The sequence below is a fragment of the Lithobates pipiens genome, unplaced genomic scaffold (genome assembly GCF_037356315.1).
Source record: "Lithobates pipiens isolate NorthernLeopardFrog02 unplaced genomic scaffold, aLitPip1_a1.2 Scaffold_30, whole genome shotgun sequence".
Classification (NCBI taxonomy): Eukaryota; Metazoa; Chordata; class Amphibia; order Anura; family Ranidae; genus Lithobates; species Lithobates pipiens.
The window spans coordinates 156,706,800-156,731,771 of record NW_027507791.1 but is presented as its reverse complement, the minus strand read 5'-3'; positions in this window follow the sequence as shown (position 1 = coordinate 156,731,771).

Genomic DNA, 24,972 nt, shown 5'->3' with positions numbered 1-24,972 from the left:
ACGGCACGCACACGACGTAACCCAGCCACCCTGCCTATTTAAACGCTCACCTGACAGAGCCTCATCGCTGGATTATCGTCAGCTTCTCCTGAGTACCTGTGCCCGTGATTCCTGCTGTCTGATCTCCCGTTCACCGACCCGGCTCGTTTTGACCTGCTTCTGTTGATTCTCCTGGCTCCGACCCCTGGCTTACATCTGACGCTCCCTGTCTGCTCCCAGTATCTGACCTCGGCTTGGCTTGACCTCCGCTCTCCGGCTCTCAGCTTGGGACCCGTTGTTCTGACCCCTGGACTGATCTTCCGTGTTGACCCTCGGCCTGGCCTTGACCCTGCCATTGGACTTCCTTGCACAGTTGCCCCAAGACTGATCATCGGCTACTGCTACCAGGCAACCTGTGCTACTGTGGGCACTGCATCCCTGTGTCACCTTCAGGGTTGTACTGCACTCGGCCGCAAGGGGAGCCCTCTCAGCATCTCGGCCTCCCTACCCGGACGTGACATGGAGGGGAGAGGAAAGACCCTTTCTTATGTCAGACCCAGTATTTTTAAAACTGGCCTTTTAAAAAAAAAAATAGAAAAAAGGTCTATAAGTGCACTGTGTTCAGACACCGGACACAGTGCACTTATGGGAAGCGACACATCTATGCAATCATGAGATTACAGACACGGCGCTTCATTTGCAAGCTTTTGTCACGATTTGCTGTGCATTCCAAAGAGCAGAGTAGCTTATAGCCACTGCCCATAGTATCTATTACTACGGGCAGTTGGTTTGATTGGCATCCAAGTTAGATGTCAATCAAATCACCTGGTTTTCTCTCTCCCATTGTGCCTGAGAGAGAAAAGCGGAAGTATGAGGAGCGGACTCCTCCATCGCCGCTGCCAGTGCCCGTCTGAAGCACACACCGCAGGAGTGGACACCACAGCAAGGTAAGTTTGCCGCTGTATCGGTCCAGACCTCCTGCAGAGAAGGGGGGGGGGGGTTTGAGGGGGCACAGACTGCATTTGATGTGACACAAGCTGCATTTGATGAGACACAGGCTGCATTTGATGGGGCACAGACTGCATTTGATGGGACAGTGAGGCTGCATTTGATAGGACACAGGCTGCATTTTATGGGACACAGGCTGCATTTTATGGGACACAGGCTGCATTTGATGGGACACAGGCTGCATTTGATGGGACATTAAGGCTGCATTTGATGGGACACAGGCTGCATTTTATGGGACACAAGCTGCATTTGATGGGACAGTGAGGCTGCATTTGATGGGACAGTGAGGCTGCATTTGATGGGACAGTGAGGCTGCATTTGATGGGACAGTGAGGCTGCATTTGATAGGACACAGGCTGCATTTTATGGGACACAGGCTGCATTTTATGGGACACAGGCTGCATTTGATGGGACACAGGCTGCATTTGATGGGACACAGGCTGCATTTGATGGGACACAGGCTGCATTTTATGGGACACAAGCTGCATTTGATGGGACAGTGAGGCTGCATTTGATGGGACAGTGAGGCTGCATTTGATGGGACAGTGAGGCTGCATTTGATGGGACAGTGAGGCTGCATTTGATGGGACAGTGAGGCTGCATTTGATAGGAAAGTGAGGCTGCTTTGATGGGCATAGTGGCTGCATAAGATGGGCATAGTGGCTGCATAAGATGGGCACAGTGGCTGTATTTGATGGCACAGTGGCAGCATTTGATGGCACAGTGGGAGTATTTGATATGGCACAGTGGCTGCATAAAATGGGCACAGTAGCTGTATTTGATGGCACAGTGGCAGCATTTGACGGCACAGTGGGAGCATTTGATATGACACAGTGGCTGTGTTTGATGGGTACAATGGCTGCATTTGATGGGCACAGTGGCTGCATTTGATGGGCACAGTGGCTATGTTTGATGGGCACAATGGCTGCAATTGATGGGTTTTTTTTTTTCAGAACTGGTTTGCACCCCCCCCCCCCCCCCCCCAAAAAAAATTTGCTCACCAGCCACCACTGGTCAGACCTCTCCCTTCTGTACTTCAACTTCAGTTCAGTGCACTGAATTAACTAACCCTTATGTTTTAAACCCGCTCATATAGCAACTAGAGTCCTGGGTGTAAGAAGAGCCCTTATAGCACAATAAATTTAATCCCTTGTGTGGGAGATAGGTTGGAGTCTAGGCAGTTGAAATGGTGGCAAAAGCTTGTTAAATTCGGCTTTGAAAATAAAACCTGGAAGCTGATTGGTTTCTGTGCATAGCGGCACCAGATTTTGCACTCTCCAGTTTTACTAAATCAACCCCAGTGTGCTTGTATTCCATAGTCTGTTTAACCTAAGGCAAGATGCAGGCTGGGCTTAACCAGGGGGCATGTTCAAGAGGCACATTGTCTTTGGCAGGGGATATGTGCCAAGAGCAGGCTGTGATTGGTTGGAAGGCATGATGGCCTAACAAACTAACAGTTACGGGCATACTCTGTGTCTGCACAGTGTCCTGTACCTTTGAATGACCAGCCAAAGGATAAAAACTGTCCCTGCTAACATAGGACCGAATTTTTGCTTCGTGTGATCAGTTTAGAACAAGGAAGAAAGATGATTAGGAGGATCAACCAGGTACTTCAAATGGAATAAGTACATAAAATAGTAATGGTGATTATGATTTATAAAATACACATTGATAGAAAATAAATTTAGGGTAAGATACACTTTAAAGGGGCAGATATACAGAAAAAAGTATTAGGTTTTTAGGCTACATATTTTGCAAATGATAATTGAAGTAAACCTGTCCTGCTAGCTGCCTGATAGTCATCTTAATGCTTTACTCCAGGCAAGATTCCCTCTATATTCAGCAGAAACTGTAGTTTTGTTTACTCTGAAGCTCAGGCACATAAGCAATTTCAGTGCAAAGAAAAATAAAAAGTATTAGCAAAATATCCATGAAAATCAGCCTACCTAATTGTTCAAACAATAAAAATATGCTACCAAACAAATCTCCAAAACATCTCTGAAATTCACTGGAGAAGAAAAACCACCACCTTCTTACCTCGGGCCTCTAAAACTGCTGCAGGGGTGGAGCAGGGGTCTACAGTACTCTATCCTGCTGCCAGCACTTCTGCTGGAGGTTCGCTATGTGGTTCCTCCTCTACAGAAAAGTCTATTAAACACTTCCCGCTGGGAGGGTGTACATGAACGTCCTCCCATTTCAGTAGTTATACCGGGCTGATGCCTGCACCTACAGGCATCAACCCAGTATCATTCTCCCTACATCGTAAGAAAAATCACATTTGCCCCTGCTGCCGACTTCCGGTGTTTCTACCGGCTCTCCCAGTGTGATCCACGAGCCGGAGAAGGAATTCACCAGTGCCAGAAGTTGACCATAGAGATTTCTGGGGAACAGGTGGTCCCTAGTCTTCTCTATGACTCTTGGAGGCCCGGGTGTGATGTTATGATGTCACGCCCGGCCTGGAAGTTGTAAATACTGCCATATACTCAGCTGGAAAGCCGAGATCGTTCTGTTTTTTTTTAAATCTCAGGCTTTCTAGCCAGTTAGTTATTCTGGACAGAGTATAACCCCCAATCCCCATTAAATTAGTGGGTACGATGCCTGGCGGGTGTGAAGATGAGACTCGGTGTACACCTAGATTGTAAGCTCTAGCGAGCAGGGCCCTCTGATTCCTCTTTTACCAAATTATAATGTAACTGTAATGTCTGCCTTCATTTTGTTAAGAGCTGTGCAAACTGTTGACGCTATATAAATCCTGTATGATAATAATAATCTTGTAGCATGTATGTGTCCCTTGATCATCCAATCGAGAACGAATAATGCTGTGCAAAATGTAAGCACATTGTTTCCCTAGAAGCCCTTGTTCTAAAACTAGGGAAGCTACTGTCAACACTGAGAAGTTCCTCCTTACTAAAAGAGAGTTGGTATTGCTCCAGGCAGGTGCCGGCAGGGGCCAGCACAGAGGCAGGTGACAGTCAGGAAGGATAGAGGGCAAAGAGTGAGGGAGGCCGGTCCTGAGCCCATCCCAATAAGTACGCCCCATTGAGTGACATTAATGAAACCAGTCAGGGACCAGCACTGCTGTAGCTAAGTGACTCCCCTAGCTGCCATGGCAATAACTACTCCAGTGAGGGTGGGAGTAAAGCCAAGGGAAGGGAAAGACAGATTTTAGTGGTAGGGGACTCAATTCTGAGAATGACAGAGAGGGCAATCTGTCACAAAGACCTGAAGCGCTGAACTGTATGTTGTTTATCAGGCACTCGGGTTTGGCACATCATGGATCTGGTGGACAGATTACTTGGAGGGGCTGGGGAAGACCTGGGTGTCATGATGCATGTTGGCACCAATGACAAAGTCAGAAGAAGATGGAGTGTCCTAAAAAACAATTTTAGGGACTTAAAAGCTAAACTGAGGAAAAGGACCTCCAAGGTAGTATTCTCAAAAATATTACCGGTACTTCGAGCCATACCAGAAAGGCAGAGGGAGATTAGGGAAGTAAACAAGTGGCTGAGGAGCTGGTGTGGAAAGGAGGGGTATGGGTTCCCGAAGAACTGGGGCAACTTCTCAGTCGGTTACCAGCTCTGTAGAAGGGACTGACTGCACCTACAGTACCTGACTGCAAGAATGTGTTTCCAGCGCGGTCCCCCCCCCCAAATCCATACCAGACACTTATTTGAGCACGCAGCCCGGCTGGTCAGGAAAGGGGGTGGGGACGAGCGAGCACCTCCCCTTCTGAACCATACAAGGCCATATGCCCTCAACATGGGGGGGTGGGTGCATTAGGGAAGGGGGGTGCCCTGCGGCCCCCCCACCCCAAAGCACCTTGTCCCCATGTGTTGATGAGGACAAGAGCCTTTTCCCGACAACCCTGGTCGTTGGTTGTCGGGGTCTGTGGGTGGGGGGGCTTATCGGAATCCGGGGGGGCCCCGGGGGGGCCCCAGATCCTGGCCCCCCACCCTATGTGAATGAGTATGGGGGTACATTCACATGGGGAAAAAAATGTAAATAAAAAAAACACACTAGACAGGTTTTTAAAGTAATTTATTAGGCAGCTCCGAGGGTCTTCTTCTGACTTTGGGGGTCTTCTTCCAACTTCTCTGCACTCTCCAGCCTCTTCTCCACTCTCCGGTTCTTCTGCCGGCTCCTCCGCTATCTTCTTCCAGCTCTTTTGCTAGCGGTGGCTCGGTCTTCTGCATCCTTCCTTCTTCTCTTCTTCTGATGTTGACACAACGCTCTCTCCTGCTGTAATACCGTGTGCGATGTGCGTGACCACTTATATTGGCATGGGGCTTGGTCACGCGGGGGCCCTCTTATTAAAGGGGGCTTCCAGATTCCCATAAGCCCCCCGCCCACAGACCCCGACAACCAACGGCCAGGGTTGTCGGGAAGAAGCCCTTGTCCTCATCAACATGAGGACAAGGTGCTTTGGGGTGGGGGGGTGCAGGGCGCCCCCCTTCCCCAAAGCACCCACCCCCCCATGTTGAGGGCATATGGCCTGTTACAGTTCAGGGGGGCACTCGATCGTCCCCACCCCCTTTCCTGACCAGCGGGGCTGCATGCTCAGATAAGGGTCTGGTATGGATTTTAGGGGAACCCCACACCGTTTTTTTGGTGTAGGGGGTTCCCCTTAAAATCCAGACCTAAGGGCCTGGTATGCTCTTGGAGGGGAACCCATGCCAGTTTTTTATTTAAAATGTGGCGTGGAGTTCCCCCTCATGATTCATACAAAACACAGTTCCTGGTATTGGCGGGGATCCAAGTCGGATCCCCGCACCAGTGTGAACCTGGCCTCAATGACAGCAAAAACTAATTTTTCCTTTACCGATGCGAGCCAGCTTGGCGCTGGCTCCCGCAACGAGGCTTGCAGGGTGTCAGTCTCTCTCTGATAAAAGTGGTGAGATTGACACAATATCGCAGTTACCTACTGTAAATAGGGAAGATGCAGATCTGCTGGGAGTGAAGATGGCTGAAAACTTAAAGGGGCTTCTAACCACTTTAGCCCCGGACCAATTTTCAGCCTAAGGACCAGAGGTCTTTTTACAATTTCGCACTGCACTGCTTTAACTGGTAATTGCGCGGTCATGCAATGTTGTACCCAAACTAAATTTGCATCCTTTTCTTCCCACAAATAGAGCTTTCTTTTGATGGTATTTGATTGCCTCTGCGATTTTTATTTTTTGCGATATAAATGGAAAAAGACCGAAAATTTTGAGAAAAAAATATATTTTCTACTTTTTGTTATAAGAAAAATCGAATAAACTCAATTTTAGTCATACATTTAGGGCAAAATTTATTCAGCCACATGTCTTTAGTAAAAAAAATGTCAATAAGCGTATATTTATTGGTTTGCGCAAAAGTTATAGCGTCTACAAACTAGAGTACATTTTCTGGAATTTACACAGCTTTTAATTTATGGCTGCCTATCTCATTTCTTGAGGTGCTAAAATGGCAGGGCAGTACTACCCCCCCCCCTCCCCCCAAATGACCCCATTTTGGAAAGTAGACACCCCAAGGAAATTGCTGAGGGGCATGTTGAGCCCATTGAATATTTTTTGTTTGTCCCAAGTGATTGAATAATGACACAAAAACAAACAAAAAAAAGTTTACAAAAAGTTGTCACTAAATGATATATTGCTCACACATGCCATAGTTATATGTGGAATTCCACCCCAAAATATATTCTGCTGCTTCTCCTGAGTACGGGGATACCACATATGTGGGACTTTTTGGGAGTCTAGCCGCGTACAGCACCCCGAAATCCAATCACTGCCTTCAGGATTTCTAAGGGTGCAAATTTTTGATTTCACTCCTCACTACCTATCACAGTTTCGAAGGCCATAAAATGCCAAAATAACACAACCCCCCCCCCCCCCCCCAAATGACCCCATTTTGGAAAGTAGACACCCCAAGAAAATTGCTGAGGGGCATGTTGAGCCCATTGAATATATTTTTTTGTCCCAAGTGATTGAATAATGGCACAAAAAAAAAGTTTACAAAAAGTTGTCACTAAATGATATATTGCTCACACATGCCATAGTTATATGTGGAATTGCACCCCAAAATATATTCTACTGCTTCTCCTGAGTACGGGGATACCACATATGTGGGACTTTTTGGGAGTCTAGCTGCGTACGGCACCCCGAAATCCAATCACTGCCTTCAGGGTTTCTAAGGGTGAAAATGTTTGATTTCACTCCTCACTACCTATCACAGTTTCGAAGGCCATAAAATGCCAAAATAACACAAAACCCCCCCAAATGACCCCATTTTGGAAAGTAGACACCCCAAGCTATTTACTGAGAGGCATGTTGAGTCCATGAAATATTTTATATTTTGCCACAAGTTGCAGGAATATTACAATTTTTTTTTTTTTTTGCACAAAGTTGTCACTAAATGATATATTGCTCACACATGCTATGGGCATAAATCAAATTACACACCAAAATAAATTCTGCTGCTTCTCCCGAGTACGGGGATAGCACATGTGGGGGACTTTTTGGGAGCCTAGCCATGTACGGGACCCCGAAAACCAAGCACTGCCTTCCGGATTTAAATATAAAACGCTACAAAAAAAAAACTGTTAGCGATCGCAGGGATCAGGCCTGACTCTGCGATCGCTGTAGTTATGTGTTTAGTGTTTTGTAAGTGACAGCAATCGATCGATACTGCACTTGGGTGGGCTGGGTGGAGGGGCAAAACGCAGGTGCTAGCAGGTATCTGGGCTGATCCCGCTAACAATGCATTTTTTTGGAACCCTAAACTGCTGGGGACGCTAGTATAGATCTGATCAGATCAGATATTGTCCTGTTCCGATTCTATACCACTACGGGAGGTGTATGCTTTGCGCATGGGTGTTAGCGGTACTGGCACTAACCTAGCGCTGCCTGGGGCGACGCAGACCCTGACCCTAAAACCTAATTGATATCACCCGCCGTGTGATCAGGGGGTTAAACCTTTATTGGGTAATAAATGGTGGGTGCCCTGATGCTATAAAAAGCAAACTAACTAACCAGAGTCACCCGTAACACTTATACGGTGATCACTGGTGAAAGGGTTAACTAGGGGCAATCAGGGGGTTCAAATTTTTATTAGGTAGTATATGGGGGTCCCTGGCGCTATATAAAAACCTGACGGGGAACCTAAATAACTGGCTAACCAGCGTCACCAGTGACACTTATACGGTGATCGCTGGTGAAAGGGTTAACTAGGGGCAATCAGGGGGTTAAAACCATTATTGGGTAGTATATGGGGGTACCTAGCGCTATAAAAACCTGGCGGTGAACCTAAAAAAATAACTAGCTACCTAGCGACACTAGTGACACTAATGCAGCGATCAGAATAATGTTCGCTTAGTGACACTGGCAAAAGGAGGTGAAAGGGTTAACTAGGGGCAATCACGGGGTTAAAACCGTTATTGGGTAGTATATCGGGGTACCTAGCGCTATAAAAACCTGGCGGTGAACCTAAAAAAATAACTAGCTACCTAGCGACACTAATGCAGCGATCAGAAAAATTATCGCTTAGTGACACTGGCAAAAGGGGGTGAAAGGGTTAACTAGGGGCAATCAGGGGTTAAAACCATTATTGGGTAGTATATGGGGGTACCTAGCGCTATAAAAACCTAGCGGTGAACCTAAAAAAATAACTAGCTACTTAGCGGCACCAGTGACACTAATGCAGCGGTCAGAAAAACGATTGCTTAGTGACACTGGCAAAAGGGGGTGAAAGGCTTAACTAGGGGCAATCAGGGGGTTAAAAACATTATTGGGTAGTATATCGGGGTACCTAGCGCTATAAAAACCTGGCGGTGAACCTAAAAAAATAACTAGCTACCTAGCGACACTAGCGACACTAATGCAGCGATCAGAAAAACGATCGCTTAGTGACACTGGCAAAAGGGGGTGAAAGGGTTAACTCTAAGGGCAATCAGGGGGTTAAACCTTTATTGGGGGGGTGGTAGGGGGCTACCCTGGACCTAACACTAACTGCCCTGACAGTTTTTACTTTTACAACTGACACTGAATGCAGTGATCAGTAAATAAATGATCACTGCAATCAGTGACACTGTGACTGTGACTGGGAGGGGGAGGGGGATTGGTGGGTGATCGGGGGGGGGGGGGGGGTTGTGTGCCTATGTGTGCCTACATGTCAGTGTAGTGTTGGTGCACACTTACTTTTAGTCTTCTCCCTGTAGTCCGGTCAAAAAGACCGCCCCGAGGAGAATGACATCACTTCCTCCCTGCCTGTGTATACAATACACAGTGGGAGGAAGCTTCTCATTCGCCAGGAGCGATCGAGAGGGGATGGTCAGAAACCAACGGCCATCCCCTCATCCCGGATCGCTCCTGAAGCGAAACGGACCGCCGCATCCAGCGGTAGTTTTGGGGGCTTTAGTGGTAGGTTAAATAGATAGATAAAGTCGCGCCACAGACTTCCCACTCTATATGTGGATAAAATACATGAAAAATAAATGAAAAATAAAAATAAAAAGACTACTGTGAATAGTGAAATTTACAAGGGTTGAAGCTGCCTGTACCTAGATCCTCCGCCCCTTGTGGGTGGGGGTTAAAATGTAAAGATTTAAATAATGGGCTATGGCGCTAAAACACAATATGTGTGAGATCTGTACATAAAAATATATATAAATTTAATTTGTGTTACAGTGCTACCAAAATTGGTGATGGTAGTAAAGTGTAAAGTAAAGTGACTAGTGCAAAAGTGCCAATCCTCAATGTAGTGTGTGAATATATGTACTAATACTGCTGTGACCCGTAAATATGATTTGCTTATACTAATAATGACAAATTCATAAAAATTCATAAAAAATTCCTAAAAAACTTTCGAGAATTGGTGCAAAATAATTAATCCCAAAAAAAAACATACAAAAGATTGTGCAAAATAATTAGTCCCAAAGAACGTTTTTGTGCATGAAAAACTTTTCAAAATCGCATTCTAAAATCGCTGGAAAATCCCATGCAGTAATGTTCCAGCTGGTGGTAGTAAAGTAAAGTGACTAGTGCAAAAGTGCCAGTCCTCAATGTAGAGAAAACACTAGTCCCCAGTGCGCCACTCAGTATTGTGGTAATGTGAATTCTCTCACCAGATCATGTACCCCTGTGGGGTTGGATGGGCTTTCACAGTATGAGCCACTGTGCTGCTAACTGGATACTGCTGCTGGTGCGCTGGGGGAATGTTCGCTCTTCACTTTATATATACTCCGTTGTCATATGCATGGAGGGAAGAGAAACATATCCATGGTGCAAATACATTTAAAAACACTTTTTATTTGGTTGTAAGAAAGAAAATTACTCACATTTGCTTATAGAAACAATTCGCGTATATGAACAAATAGGAAACAAACTCCGCCGGCCGCTGCTGGCTATGGGAAGGGTGCATGTACGTAGCCATTCCCTACGCGTTTCATCAGAGTGACGTCTTCTGGAGCGGCCATAGTGGTGCACCTTCCTGTTTAAGTAGGGTGCAGTGCTCCACTGCGCTTGCGCGGATTGGACAGCGCCATTTTGGATGTGGGAATCCCCTATATTATGATCTAATTGCTTCTCCTCTGATGTGTATGCCACACATTCTTCCTGTTGGAGGTATATCGCTGCATTTTATTGTATATAATGGCGTATCCCCTGCACCTGATGGTTATATATACATACGTGGAGCACTGTAACGTACTTTTCATGGCTGGATGAGCTTACTACTGACCAGACATCTACTATGCATGTAATATCCCTATCCTAGTAAGACCCCGGAGTAATTATATAAATATACACAAAAGAAAAAGAAAATCATAAAAATATATAAAAACTGAACAAATGGGATTAAAATTGAATTAAAATTGCAAATGCAAAATGTAAGTTAAGATAGAATAGAAAACGAAGTGGATATATAAAGACTGTTAAACTAGAATGGTTCATTTTTGCCATATATGGATATTATTATTACTTTAATAAAGGAACACAGGTTGCGTTTGTATTAAGTTAAAAAAAGGAGACTAGAGGTCCTAATTATTAGATATCATATGAAATTTAAATAAAATTAAAAATATGAGAAGAGGGGAATTTTCTAGGAGGGTTATATCCCATGAGGAAATATTGTTCAATTTTATGGAAAGGGAAACATAAATATTTTAGCCATTATTAATTAATTAGACCTTTGACCTGCACTTTTTACATAGCCAGTTGTGGCTTGGTTCATACCCTTCGCTATCATGATTTTCGTTCCTCAGAGGCCTAGTCTCTTATGATAGGTTATCAATCTTTATTACTATTTACGTAAAGGCTGAAGAGGGCCAGTGGATTTTTGTCTGGCCTAAGCTAGTTACCTCGGTTGCGGTTGATCAGCTAAATGCTGGTATGTGGTTTTTACCATCATATTGATAAATCTATATTAATATGTAAAAAACGTTTTACCTAGGTATATGTTGAATGCATAATCTTCGACCCTAGTCTCTGTATAACCTGAATTATTCCAAGGCCTAAAGGGAAAAGTTTTATTTAGGGTTACAGACTTCCTGTTAATTGACAATTAGTCTGAAGAACCAGTTGGGGCCTATGTCTGCTCATGAGAAAATAGGGGGAAATATGTTAATGTTTATTCTATCCTCCACATTCCCCCTCAAAGGGGAATATCTGTAAGGATTTCTTGGGATGTTAGGTGTATAGGGGGTGCGATTGCCCCTATACCTATCCTGATCTTGTTCTCCTGGGACCCTACTTTCTGGTCTCCTATGTAGTGGAGTAAAGGGGGTGTCTGGTCTTGTTGTTCCACTCTGTATTTGTGTGGTCTGATGCCACTGTTGTTCATCACTATGGATTGAGTTTTCCCTAGATTCCTCCATTATTGATATTTCATTATCTTCATCATTATAGTTACTATCGGTTTGCCATTTGTAGACCTGCTGGTTCTTAAAATCCAACACGTCCCTCTTAAATTTTTTCTGTTTCTCTTGCTGCACTTCTTTGTCATACTTTTTTATGGCCTCTTGCAATCCTTTTTCTTTATCGATGTATTCCGCTGTCTCCTTGAATGGTATAAGTTGGTCCCTGAGTTGTAATACTTTCATTTCTATGCTCTTTAGTTTGTGCTGACGTCTCGTCACTATTTTTTGTAAAAGCCCAGTCTCGCTCTGGTTAAAAAATTTGTACCATTCTTCCATTAAGTTCTTGTCATTAATCGCATCATTTGGGGAGACGTCCCATCGTAATCTTCTGGGAGTTATTTTTTCGGCTATATACATCTCAAGTATAGCCACATCCCACCATACTCTTAATTGTTTCTCAAGTCTAAATCCTGCCTAATAACCACATGTTCCTGGTTGAACACTTCCATCAAAGAGTGGAACAACAAGACCAGACACCCCTTTACTCCACTACATAGGAGACCAGAAAGTAGGGTCCCAGGAGAACAAGATCAGGATAGGTATAGGGGCAATCGCACCCCCTATACACCTAACATCCCAAGACATCCTAACAGATATTCCCCTTTGAGGGAATACCCCCAGTACACCCCATTTAGAAGGTATGAAAGGGATTTTTTTCAGAGGGGACAGGAACACAGACCACCAAGAACAGCGGATACGAGATATGGTCCCCAGAGAGAATGGAAGCCTTTTCGAAGAAACCATCAGCAAGGACCTCCCAGGAGAAATGGAGGATGGAACCCGAGATGGACCAGACAAGAAAACACAAGGAGAAATTATGGGGAATACGAACGCCACTGGGACCAAAGAAGGGAGGAGGCATACAGAACTCCAGGTTGGAGAACAGAAAACGCACACGAGGCAGGAGAAGAGGCCTCCAGAAAAAGAAGGGAACAGTAGGGGAGGGTATCTATAACCTAAGTCAGGTGAATTTCACAGAAGAAGAACTCAGAGTGTTAGATATGGGATTGAAATTTGCCCCCGACAAGGGACTAGATAAGTTTGAAACATATATCGACCTTCAAAGATTCGTGAGAAAACTCAATATCAAAAAAAATTTTGGGACAAAAAATTCCCATACAAAGAAAGACAGCAACACAGCTTATAAACATTCCCAGCTGAGAAACAATTCTACTTTCAACCCCAAGGTACCACAAGATGAAAACATAAAAGTATTCAAGAAAATGGTTGAAAATGATCTGAAGGACTTAGAAGTTAAAAAAACTAAAGGGAGAAATATATGGGAAACCATTAAACAAATAGAAAAACGAAAGGGTATAGTTATCAGACCGGCTGATAAAGGAGGGAGCCTAGTCATATTAAACAAACAGGATTATGAAAAAGAAATGGGAAATTTACTAAATATACCCAACACTTATAAAAAACTGAAGAAAAACCCAAAAGTGGAATATGAAAAAAAGCTCAAGAAATATGTGGAAAAAGGAAAAGACCTGGGTATCTTGAATAAAAAAAGAGGCAAGATATTTAACACCGAAAGCAGCAAAGACCCCAGTCATATATTACGTTCCCAAAATCCATAAAAATCAATCTCACCCACCAGAAAGACCAATTATCAGTGGGATTGACTCCCTGTTTTCCAGACTAGGGGCCTACGTTGATAGTTTTTTACAACCATTGGTGACAAAAGGAAAATCGTATCTGAGAGATAGTAAGCAACTTATCGGAGAATTAAGAGGTCTGACAATTAAAGAAAATTATATATTGGTCACAATCGATGTAGAATCACTGTATACGAACATTGAACAAGAAGATGGACTCAGCAGTGTTGAGTGGGCGCTGAAACAGCAATCGGATTTAAAACAGGAACAGATCAAATATCTAATGGAGGGTCTAAGAATGGCAATGAACCACAACTACTTTTGGTATAAAGGGACTTTTTACACTCAAACAAAAGGTGTAGCAATGGGGGCCAAGTATGCCCCAAGCGTAGCGAACCTGTTCCTAAACAGGTGGGAAGAAGAAACAATATACGGGGTACACAGAAAAAATCTTAAATTGTACCGTCGGTTTATAGATGACATCATAATAGTTTTGGGGGGTACACCGGAACAACTGCAATATTTTTTCGATGAAATTAATAATAACATATACAGTATAAAATTCACAGGGAATTATAATGATCAAAGTGTGAACTATCTGGACCTACAGATTTACAAACAAGAAAACAGCTTGGGCACACGTACCTATTTTAAGGCTACTGACCGTAATGGCTACATCCCTACAAATAGCTGCCACCACCCTTAGCTGCCACCACCCTAGGTGGTTAGGGAATATACCCAAGGGCCAGCTTATGCGATTACACAGGAATTGCAGCAACAGTACAGATTTTAACCAACAGGCAGAAATTGTCATTGAAAGATTCAAGAAGAAAGGGTATGAGGAGAAGGGCCTACGGAAATTGAAGAGCGAAGTAAAACGTATGGAAATAAATAAATTACTAGAAGATAAAAAAGGAGAAGCAAAACAAAATAATCTGCAAGTTGCCTTCCTCACTGGGTACAACAGACAGTATAAAGATGTAGAACACATCATCAAGAAGCATTGGCCCATCTTAAAGGTGGCTCGTTCACTCTGTACCATACTACCAAAAAAGCCCTGGTTCATCTATAGAAGGGCACCAACGCTCCGGAATAAACTGGTTAAAAATACAGTGGACCCACCTAAACAAATAAGAATCACGGGAACTTTGAAAGGATTCTACAAATGTGGAAAGTGTCTTCCTTGTAGAGTTAGCAAAAAGACTAATAAAAAGAAAACCATCTTCAAGTCAACCTCTAATGGAAAAGAATACAAAATAAATGAGCTGATTACTTGTAGCAGCTCTCATGTCACCTATGTCATTGAGGGAGTTACGAGTCAGAATAGGGGAACACATTACGAACATCAAGAAAGGGTTTCATAAACATAGTGTCTCCAAACATTTCAGGGACTTCCACAATCGTGACCCAGGGCAGATGGTGTTTTATGGAATAGACAAAATAAGAGGCCATTGGAGAGGAGAGGATAAAACAATTAAAGTATCTAAAAATGAGACCAAATGGATTTTCAACCTAGACACCCTTCAACCAAGGGGAATGAATGTGGATTTAGACCTCAACTGCTTTCTGACTAATTTTTAATAGAAGAAACCCCCCCTTTCAACTCAGGCCTCAGGTTGGTCTATGTACCATGATGTTCGGATCGAATGTTGTGCATTCATAATCGCAATGTCCGGATCGAAGGTTATGTATTCAATAACACTAGTGTGGTGGATAGAATCAACATTAACATATATCCCCCTAAAGTTCGGATCGAATGTTGTGTATTCAATAATCACAACGTCCGGATCGAATGTTATGTATTCAATAATACTAATGTGGAGGATAGAATAAACATTAACATATTTCCCCCTATTTTCTCATGAGCAGACATAGGCCCCAACTGGTTCTTCAGACTAATTGTCAATTAACAGGAAGTCTGTAACCCTAAATAAAACTTTTCCCTTTAGGCCTTGGAATAATTCAGGTTATACAGAGACTAGGGTCGAAGATTATGCATTCAACATATACCTAGGTAAAACGTTTTTTTTACATATAGATTTATCAATATGATGGTAAAAACCACATACCAGCATTTAGCTGATCAACCGCAACCGAGTTAATTCGCTTAGGCCAGACAAAAATCCACTGACCCTCTTCAGCCTCTACGTAAATAGTAATAAAGATTGATAACCTATCATAAGAGACTAGGCCTCTGAGGAACGAAAATCATGATAGCGAAGGGTATGAACCAAGCCACAACTGGCTATGTAAAAAGTGCAGGTCAAAAGTCTAATTAATTAATAATGGCTAAAATATTTATGTTTCCCTTTCCATAAAATTGAACAATATTTCCTCATGGGATATAACCCTCCTATTTAGTTAAAGAAAATTCCCCTCTTCTCATATTTTTAATTTTATTTAAATTTCATATGATATCTAATAATTAGGACCTCTAGTCTCCTTTTTTTAACTTAATACAAACGCAACCTGTGTTCCTTTATTAAAGTAATAATAATATCCATAGATGGCAAAAATGAACCATTCTAGTTTAACAGTCTTTATATATCCACTTAGTTTTCTATTCTATCTTAACTTAAATTTTTCATTTGCAATTTTAATTCCATTTTAATCCCATTTGTTCAGTTTTTATATATTCTTATGATTTTCTTTTTCTTTTGTGTATATTTATATAATTACTCCGGGGTCTTACTAGGATAGGGATATTGCATGCATAGTAGATGTCTGGTCAGTAGTAAGCTCATCCAGCCATGAAAAGTACGTTACAGTGCTCCACGTATGTATATATAACCATCAGGTGCAGGGGATACGCCATTATATACAATAAAATGCAGCGATATACCTCCAACAGGAAGAATGTGTGGCATACACATCAGAGGAGAAGCAATTAGATCATAATATAGGGGATTCCCACATCCAAAATGGCGCTGTCCGATCCGCGCAAGCGCAGTGGAGCACTGCACCCTACTTAAACAGGAAGGTGCACCACTATGGCCGCTCCAGAAGACGTCACTCTGATGAAACGCATAGGGAATGGCTACGTACGTGCACCCTTCCCATAGCCAGCAGCGGCCGGCGGAGTTTGTTTCCTATTTGTTCATATACGCGAATTGTTTCTATAAGCAAATGTGAGTAATTTTCTTTCTTACAACCAAATAAAAAGTGTTTTTAAACGTATTTGCACCATGGATATGTTTCTCTTCCCTCCATGCATATAACAACGGAGTATATATAAAGTGAAGAGCGAACATTCCCCCAGCGCACCAGCAGCAGTATCCAGTTAGCAGCACAGTGGCTCATACTGTGAAAGCCCATCCAACCCCACAGGGGTACATGATCTGGTGAGAGAATTCACATTACCACAATACTGAGTGGCGCACCGGGGACTAGTGTTTTCTCTACATTGAGGACTGGCACTTTTGCACTAGTCACTTTACTTTACTACCACCAGCTGGAACATTACTGCATGGGATTTTCCAGCAATTTTAGAATGCGATTTTGAAAAGTTTTTCATGCACAAAGAAGTTCTTTGGGACTAATTATTTTGCACAATCTTTTGTATGTTTTTTTTTTGGGATTAATTATTTTGCACAAATTATCGAAAGTTTTTTATGAATTTTTTTATGAATTTTTATGAATTTGTCATTATTAGTATAAGCAAATCATATTTACGGGTCACAGCAGTATTAGTACATATATGCACAGGATTGGCACTTTTGCACTAGTCACTTTACTTTACCATCACCAATTTTGGTAGCACTGTAACACAAATTAAATTTATATATATTTTTATGTACAGATCTCACACATATTGGGTTTTAGCGCCATAGCCCCTTATTTAAATCTTTATATTAGTGGTAGGTTGACTAAAGCACCTAAACCCTAGGTAAGTATAATAACAAGTCCAATTTTCAACCCCAATGAGGAGATAGTATGAGACTGGTCTAAACTACGTTCACCAATGGAGTCTGGTGGACAAGATAGGAGAACTAGAGCTATGGTTGTATGAGGAGTAGAGATAGATGAACTTCCGACGGGACGTTTCGCGAACGCAAACCGCGAACGCGGCCGAAAGTTTGCGAACCGCAAAGTTCGAGATGGGCCCCATTGACTTCAATGGCAGGCGAACGTTAAAAACCTACAGGTCATATTTCCAGCCACAAAATAATTACTAGCTGTGCACACATAGTCCCACCACATGGCCACTGACATAACACATGTACGAAGTGAATCTGGGATCGACGACTACAAGCATTCTTTTTTTATATGTGAAATTTTGACAATTCAGGACTCAGGAGTAGTGATGGCCGAACGGTTCGCCCGGTGGTCGTTTCTCGGTCCGCCCGTTCGGCGGACTATTGGTGCCGTTCGCCCGGCGGACTTCCGTGTTTACTGTGTAAAAGAACTTTGACCTATGATGACACATCCATCATGGGGTACAGGACAGCCAATTGAGACATTACAGCACATGGACACTTGGACATTCCCCCTAACTTATAAATAGACCCGATCCGGCGGCCATTTTACATTCTTTCTTCTGTCACTATAGGGATAGGTTGCTGTGTGGAGCAGGGAGAGATTGCAGTGACCCAAATCGCTAGCTATTTGGTACACAAAAGTTCTTTTCAGGACTGGTATAGATGTTAGGTGTAGTTCAGGATATAGGTTTGCTGTGCTACTGATTGTTGCAGCAGCCTAAGTGTCTTTTGTCAGTTTAGAGAAAGGGACAGGACGGTGTGTCTGCTGTAGGGACAGTCAGTTTAGTCATTGGCTGTTACTATCAGGCCCACAAAAGTGCTATTCCAGTTATTGTTCCAGTAGCCTCTGTTTTGTCAGTTTATATAGGGACAGGCAGGAAGCAGTGTGTGAGGCAGTGAGGGTCAGTTTAATCAGTAGCTGTTACGATATTAGGTCCACAAAGGTTCTTTTCAGGACTGGTATCAGTGGTATGGTAATAGGCTTGTACACGTATAATATTCTTTCTTCCAAATATAGAAAGAATATTATACTTGACTGCTGCCCTTCTGCTGCAGTCTGCTAATCATTCACAACCTACTTGTTCCACAAAGGTCCTTATAAGGACTGGTAATATCCTGGTGTAGGGTGCTATAGTACATAGGGTTGAGTGAGGTACAGTCTGCTATTCTATAAGGACTGGTATAGGTCCACAATACATAGGGTTGAGGTGCACTACTGCTGACCGCTGCCCTATACTGCAGCAGTCCTTCATCGGTATAGGGACTGACGTACAGTCTGCTAATCACTCACACACAACCTACTTGTTCCACAAAGGTCCTTATAAGGACTGGTAAGGTATAGAGTACTACAGTACATAGGGTTGAGTGAGGTACAGTCTGCTATTCTATAAGGACTGGTATAGGTCCACAATACATAGGGTTGAGGTGCACTACTGCTGACCGCTGCCCTATACTGCAGCAGTCCTTCATCGGTATAGGGACTGACGTACAGTCTGCTAATCACTCACACACAACCTACTTGTTCCACAAAGGTCCTTATAAGGACTGGTAACTTGGTCTGTCTAGGGTGCTACAGTACATAGGGTTGAGTGAGGTACAGTCTGCCATTCTATAAGGACTGGTATAGGTCCACAATACATAGGGTTGAGGTGCACTACTGCTGACCGCTGCCCTATACTGCAGTAGTCCTTCATCGGTATAGGGACTGACGTACAGTCTGCTAATAACTCACACACAACCTACTTGTTCCACAAAGGTCCTTATAAGGACTGGTAAAGTATAGGGTACTACAGTACATAGGGTTGAGTGAGGTACAGTCTGCTATTCTATAAGGACTGGTATAGGTCCACAATACATAGGGTTGAGGTGCACTACTGCTGACCGCTGCCCTATATTGCAGCAGTCCTTCATCGGTATAGGGACTGACGTACAGTCTGCTAATCACTCACACACAACCTACTTGTTCCACAAAGGTCCTTATAAGGACTGGTAAGGTATAGAGTACTACAGTACATAGGGTTGAGTGAGGTACAGTCTGCTATTCTATAAGGACTGGTATAGGTCCACAATACATAGGGTTGAGGTGCACTACTGCTGACCGCTGCCCTATACTGCAGCAGTCCTTCATCGGTATAGGGACTGACGTACAGTCTGCTAATCACTCACACACAACCTACTTGTTCCACTAAGGTCCTTATAAGGACTGGTAACTTGGTCTGTCTAGGGTGCTACAGTACATAGGGTTAAGTGAGGTACAGTCTGCCATTCTATAAGGACTAGTATAGGTCCACGATACATAGGGTTGAGGTGCACTACTGCTGACCACTGCCCTATACTGCAGCAGTCCTTCATCGGTATAGGGACTGACGTACAGTCTGCTAATCAGTCACACAACCTACTTGTTCCACAAAGGTCCTCATAAGGACTTCTAAGGTATAGGGTACTACAGTACATAGGGTTGAGTGAGGTACAGTCTGCTATTCTATAAGGACTGGTATAGGTCCACAATACATAGGGTTGAGGTGCACTACTGCTGACCGCTGCCTTATACTGCAGCAGTCCTTCATCGGTATAGGGACTGACGTACAGTCTGCTAATCACACACACAACCTACTTGTTCCACAAAGGTCCTTATAAGGACTGGTAAGGTATAGGGTACTACAGTACATAGGGTTGAGTGAGGTACAGTCTGCTATTCTATAAGGACTGGTATAGGTCCACAATACATAGGGTTGAGGTGCACTACTGCTGACCGCTGCCCTATACTGCAGCAGTCCTTCATCGGTATAGGGACTGAGAGTTTTGTCACAGGGTCATTTAAAAAATGACAGGCAGAGGAAGAGGCAGGCCCTTCCACAGCGGTGGTAGGGGTAGGGCAGGAGCAACAGGCTTGAGCCAAAGTGGGAAGTTGCAGAATTACTTTAAAGGACGCACCAGACTTGGTTGAGTGGCTCACTCAGCCTTACTCTTCTGCACCCTCCTCATCCTCTCGATCTGCACCCTCTTCTTCACTCTCTGCTATGTGCACCCCCAAAGACACTACCACCAACAATACCACCACCACCACATACCTTCCGCTTGAGTCACAGGAATTATTTTCCGATCCATATCAAGACATTTCTGATGCTCAGCCACCCTTGGTATTGGATCAGGAAGAGGCGGTAGCAACAACCGCTACTCAGCAGTCTGACGACAGTACCCAGATCAGCCCAAGGAGGAGGTTGGTCCCCGGTGTTCCTGCCTACTCCGAGATCTCTACTTATAGCGGTGGGAAAGGTGACGTCGATGATGACGTGTCTAGTGATGTCACGTGGGTGCCCACAAGAGAGGAAGAGGAGGGGAGTTCAGAGGGAGATATGGACCAGCAGATAGGGAGAAGAAGCAGGAATAACTTACATTGCACTGGAGGGACAAAGCAGACTGCAAATGTATCAGGAGCGAGTCATCGACCATGTACGGTCACATCTGGCGCTCCCAGGACACCGGCACATGGCTCTGCAGTGTGGGCTTTTTTTAACGTGTCCGCTGCTGACAATAGCGTTGCCATCTGCAATCTTTGCAGTCAACGCATTAGTCGTGGTAAGCCCAACACTCACCTAGGGACGACAGCCTTAAGAAGGCACATGAGCAGCCATCACCGAGCCCAGTGGGAGCAACGGAACACACAAAGCCACACTCCAGGCTCTCACCATCCAGCCTCGTCTTCTACTTCTCCTTCTCCTCTCTCCTCACAATTGTCCTCCACTTCACCTTCCATCACGCCAAGCTCACGTTTTTCTGCAAAAAGGCAGGCTTCCGTGGGCCTAATGTTCGAGTGTAAAAAAAATGATGACGCCGGATAACCCTCTTGCCCAACGGTTGACGGCTGGCTTGTCAGAACTCATAGCCCGCCAACTACTGCCATATAAACTGGTGGACTTGGAGGCCTTTCGCAAATTTGTGGCCATTGGAACACCACAATGGAAGGTCCCAGGAAGGAAGTATTTCTCAGAGAAGGGCATCCCAGAGCTACATGGCCATGTTCAGCGGCAAGTGAATGTATCTCTGGCACACAGTCTCGGTGCCAACATACATCTGACCACAGACAAGTGGTCTAGCAAACACGGGCAGGGAAGGTATATCACTTTTACTGCCCACTGGGTGAACCTTCTGACGGCCGTCAAGCATGTAACCCGTGGCACCCGTGTAGATTTGGTTTTACCGCCACGGATTGCATGCAGGCCTGACTCTTCTTCTCCTCCTCCTACTCCATCCTCCTCCCTCTCCTCCTTGGCTGACTCCTCCTTTTCCGCTGCTAGCGTCTCTTCTGCTGCGCCGTCCAAGCTCCCCAGAACCTATTCGACATGCCAGGTGAGACGTTGCCATGCCATGCTGCGTCTGTTGTGCCTGGAAGCCAAGAGCCACACTGGCCCGGCACTCCTTTCAGCTTTGCGTTCACAGGCAGATCAGTGGCTAACACCGCTCAATTTGACAGTTGGTAAAGTGGTGTGTGACAACGGTGCCAATCTGCTTAGCGCATTGAAACAGGGCAAAATCACGCACGTGCCATGCATGGCACACGTCTTAAACTTGGTCGTGCAGCGATTCGTTGTCAAATACCCGGGGGTCCAGGACATCTTGCGGCAAGCAAGGAAAATCTCGGCCCATTTCAGAAGATCTTACACGGCCATGGCTCGCCTTGCTGACATTCAGCGGCGACACAATCTGCCGGTCAGACGTCTTATTTGCGATTGCCCGACGTGATGGAACTCAACCTTCTATATGCTTGATAGGCTGCTCCAGCAGAAACGTGCAGTTAACGTCTACCTGTATGAACTCTGCGGCAGAACAGGTTCTGGGGAGCTGGGTTTTTTTTCACCGCACCAGTGGCTGCTCATGCGCGATGCATGCAGACTTCTGCGCCCATTTGAGGAGATCACCAAACTGGTCAGTCGCAGCCATGGCGCCATCAGTGACATGGTACCTTATGCCTTCTTTATGGAGCGTGCATTGCATCGTGTCATTGATCAAGCTGTGAAAGAGCAGGAGCGGGAAGATGAGGAAGTCACAATGCTGGATGAATTCCCAGGGGGGGCTACTCTATCTGAGACAAATCAACAACAGGAGTCTGAAGAGGAGTCAGAGGAGGATGGTGCCGGGGCGGATGAGGAGGAGCAAGAAGAGCATGCTTTAAACCTTTCTGGGATCCCTGTTGTGCGTGGATGGGGAGAGGAGAATGAAGAGGACGACATTATCCTGGATGATGAGCAGGAGCCAGGCCACCACACCGCTTCCACTTTAGTGCAAATGGGGGCCTTCATGCTCCAGTGTTTTAATAGGGACCCCCGTATAAAAAGCATAAGGGTCAAGGACCAGTACTGGGTGGCAACGTACTTAGACCCCCGGTACAAACACAAAATGGCGGAAATGTTACCGCCGTCACAGAGGGCTGTCAGAATGGAGCACTTCCAGGCCTTGCTTCGAGAAATGCTGCATTCTGCCTTTGTGTGCGCTGGCAGGGGAGCAATTCCCACTCCCAGAGAAGGAGTTGCGGGTACCAATCCAACAACGCCTGCAAGAAGAGGCCGGTTTGAAGATGTGTTGGTGACTTCGGATATGAGGTAATTCTTTCAGCCGACCCATTGACAGGTGTCATCCGGATCCAGCATCAGGGAACGCCTAGACCGCCAGGTGTCCGACTACATCGGGTTAACGGCTGATGTGGACGCTATGAGAAGTGATGAACCCCTGGACTACTGGGTGGGCAGGCTTGACCTCTGGCCAGAGCTTGCCCAATTTGCAATCGAACTGTTGGCTTGCCCCTCATCCAGTGTCCTGTCCGAAAGGACGTTCAGCGCAGCAGGGGGGATCGTGACCGATAAGCGTACTCGCCTAGCTCACGACAGTGTTAACTACCTCACACAAAAATGAATGAGGCATGGATCTCGGAGGAATTCAAAACATGTGACCAGTAGACCATGTATATGTCTATAAACAATTTTTTTAATCGAGCACAGAGACCTTCTTTCTTCATTTGGCTCACTTCCTTGTCCAAAAAAAGCACACCGTACTATATGCTCGTACCCTCTTCTTTGAAGAGGTTGAGCGGTGTCATATTTCTACTGGGGCTGCTTATTATGAGGGGCTCCCAACATCCCTGTGCTGTGCTGACATCCTCCTGGGGCTGTACCTCTGCTGTGCATATTATGAGGGGCTCCCACCATCCCTGTGCTGTGCTGACTTCCTCCTGGGGCTGTACCTCTGCTGTGCATATTTTGAGGTGCTCCCACCATCCCTGTGCTATGCTCATTATGAGGGGCTCCCACCATCCCTGTGCTGTGCTGACTTCCTCCTGGGGCTGCTTATTATGAGGGGCTCCCACCATCCCTGTGCTGTGCTGACTTCCTCCTGGGGCTGCTTATTATGAGGGGCTCCCACCATCCCTGTGCTATGCTGACATCCTCCTGGGGCTGCTTATTATGAGGGGCTCCCACCATCCCTGTGCTATGCTGACATCCTCCTGGGGCTGCTTATTATGAGGGGCTTCCACCATCCCTGTGCTATGCTCATTATGAGGGGCTCCCACCATCCCTGTGTTATGCTCATTATGAGGGGCTCCCACCATCCCTGTGCTATGCTCATTATGAGGGGCTCCCACCATCCCTGTGCTATGCTCATTATGAGGGGCTCCCACCATCCCTGTGCTATGCTGACTTTCTCCTGGGGCGGCTTACGGTGCAGGTGTCAGTGCTGTATATCACGATGCTGATGTCAGTACTCTCTATCACGGTGCTGCTGTCAGTGCTGTATATCACGGTGCTGGTGTTAGTGCTTTATGTCACGCTGCTGATGGCAGTGCTCTCTATCACGGTGCTGTTGTCAGATGACTCTATCACGGTGCAGGTGTCATTGCTGTATGTCACGCTGCTGATGTCAGTGCTCTCTATAACGGTGCTGCTGTCAGTGCTGCATTTCACGGTGCTGGTGTCATGCTGTATGTCACGCTGCTGATGTCAGTGCTCTCTATCACGGTGCTGGTGTCAGATGACTCTATCACGGTGCAGGTGTCATTGCTGTATGTCACGCTGCTGGTGATCATCTCCTGCACCCTCTTCTTTGCCTACCCTGACCTTCTCTCTCCTCCATTGCCTTCATGCGCTCCACAGTCCTGAATTGTCACAACAATTTCCCATATAAAAAAAGAATGCTTGTAGTTGCTGATCCCAGATTCACCTCATACATGTGTTATGCCATTGGCCATGTGGTGGGACTATGTTTGCACAGCTATTAATTATTTTGTGGCTGCAAATTTGACCTGTAGGTTTGCAAAGTTCGCCTCCCATTGAAGTCAATGGGGCCCACCACGAACGTTCCGGTTCGCGAACTATCGGCCGTGTTCGCGTTCTGCGTTCGTCCATCACTACTCAGGAGCGCATGAAGGCAATGGAGGAGAGGAAAGGTCAGGGTAGGCTATGACGAGGGTGCAGGAGATGATCACCAGCACCGGGATAGAGTGCACTGGCACCAGCAGCATGATAGAGTG